The 2,321-nt window shown below is 47.9% G+C and overlaps 1 non-coding gene across 1 annotated transcript; it reads right to left on the bottom strand.

The window, feature by feature from the left end:
• Window positions 1–1,622: 1,622 nt before the first annotated feature.
• On the bottom strand, window positions 1,623–1,694 carry Trnai-uau (transfer RNA isoleucine (anticodon UAU)). Its single transcript has one exon. It is a non-coding gene; the product is annotated as a tRNA-Ile (tRNA).
• Between the last annotated feature and the right edge of the window lie 627 nt (window positions 1,695–2,321).

The raw sequence follows: 2,321 nt of genomic DNA, 5'->3' as shown, positions 1-2,321 counted from the left end.
AGTAAGGAAATGAGGGGCTCGTTGAGGAAAATACAGAAAGATTGGGCAGCAGTCTACAACGCCAAAGGAGGCATAGGGGTGTGGTTAGGCTCTTTTTTTCTTTTTCACTACGGTTAATGAAGTAAACATTTTTTTTATTATACAGAAGAAAGAAAGAAAGAAAAACATGCGCCCAGAGTGGGGACCGAACCCACGCCTTTCGATTACATGTCGAATGCCTTACCAATTCGGCTATCTGGGCGACTGTGTTCTCCTTCACTTTCTGGGCTATTTATATTTACTAGAAGTGTATCTGACGCTTGAGGGTGGTAGCCAGCGCCACTCTGACTACACGGGGAGAAGGGGACCTTCTTTTCAACCCCCGGGGCGTGACTCGAGCGTCTACAGCCTGTCATGAGCCGGTAACTGGCGGGAAGCCCTCTTATGCTACCTAGGCATCAAGGCTGCCAGAACCGAGACCCTCGCTAGGCTTTCGCAGAATAATATAGTAAGAAAATGAGGGGCTCGTTGAGGAAAATACAGAAAGATAGGGCAGCAGTCTACAACGCCAAAGGAGGCATAGGGGTGTGGTTAGGCTCTTTTTTTCTTTTTCACTACGGTTAATGAAGTAAACATTTTTTTTATTATACAGAAGAAAGAAAGAAAGAAAAACATGCGCCCAGAGTGGGGACCGAAACCACGCCTTTCGATTACATGTCGAATGCCTTACCAATTCGGCTATCTGGGCGACTGTGTTCTCCTTCACTTTCTGGGCTATTTATATTTACTAGAAGTGTATCTGACGCTTGAGGGTGGTAGACAGCGCCACTCTGACTACACGGGGAGAAGGGGACCTTCTTTTCAACCCCCGGGGCGTGACTCGAGCGTCTACAGCCTGTCATGAGCGGGTAACTGGCGGGAAGCCCTCTTATGCTACCTAGGCATCAAGGCTGCCAGAACCGAGACCCTCGCTAGGCTTTCGCAGAATAATATAGTAAGGAAATGAGGGGCTCGTTGAGGAAAATACAGAAAGATAGGGCAGCAGTCTACAACGCCAAAGGAGGCATAGGGCTGTGGTTAGGCTCTTTTTTCTTTTTCACTACGGGTAATGAAGTAAACATTTTGTTAATATACAGAAGAAAGAAAGAAAGAAAAACACGCGCCCAGAGTGGGGACCGAACCCACGCCTTTCGATTACATGTCGAATGCCTTACCAATTCGGCTATCTGGGTGACTGTGTTCTCCTTCACTTTCTGGGCTATTTATATTTACTAGAAGTGTATCTGACGCTTGAGGGTGGTAGCCAGCGCCACTCTGACTACACGGGGAGAAGGGGACCTTCTTTTCAACCCGCGGACGTGACTCGAACGTCTACAGCCTGTCATGAGTGGGTAACTGGCGGGAAGCCCTCTTATGCTACCTAGGCATCAAGGCTGCCAGAACTGAGACCCTCGCTAGGCTTTCGCAGAATAATATAGTAAGGAAATGAGGGCCTCGTTGAGGAAAATACAGAAAGATAGGGCAGCAGTCTACAACGCCAAAAGAGGCATAGGGGTGTGGTTAGGCTCTTTTTTCTTTTTCACTACGCTTAATGAAGTAAACATTTTTTTAATATACAGAAGAAAGAAAGAAAGAAAAACACGCGCCCAGAGTGGGGACCGAACCCACGCCTTTCGAATATATGTCGAATGCCTTACCAATTCGGCTATCTGGGCGACTGTGTTCTCCTTCACTTTCTGGGCTATTTATATTTACTAGAAGTTTATCTGACGCTTGAGGGTGGTAGCCAGCGCCACTCTGACTACACGGGGAGAAGGGGACCTTCTTTTCAACCCCCGGGGCGTGACTCGAACGTCTACAGCCTGTCATGAGCGGATAACTGGCGGGAAGCCCTCTTATGCTACCTAGGCATCAAGGCTGCCAGGACCGAGACCCTCGCTAGGCTTTCGCAGAATAATGTAGTAAGGAAATGAGGGGCTCGTTGAGGAAAATACAGAAAGATAGGGCAGCAGTCTACAACGCCAAAGGAGGCATAGGGGTGTGGTTAGGCTCTTTTTTCTTTTTCACTACGGTTAATGAAGTAAACATTTTTTTTAATATACAGAAGAAAGAAAGAAAGAAAAACACGCGCCCAGAGTGGGGACCGAACCCACGCCTTTCGATTACATGTCGAATGCCTTACCAATTCGGCTATCTGGGCGACTGTGTTCTCCTTCACTTTCTGGGCTATTTATATTTACTAGAAGTGTATCTGACGCTTGAGGGTGGTAGCCAGCGCCACTCTGACTACACGGGGAGAAGGGGACCTTCTTTTCAACCGCCGGGGCGTGACTCGAGCGTCT

This window comes from Haemaphysalis longicornis, unplaced genomic scaffold (assembly GCF_048455015.1).
Source record: "Haemaphysalis longicornis isolate Haplotype H1 unplaced genomic scaffold, Haemaphysalis longicornis Haplotype H1 scaffold_5, whole genome shotgun sequence".
NCBI classification, from domain to species: Eukaryota; Metazoa; Arthropoda; class Arachnida; order Ixodida; family Ixodidae; genus Haemaphysalis; species Haemaphysalis longicornis.
This window is presented reverse-complemented; position numbering and strand designations above follow the sequence as displayed.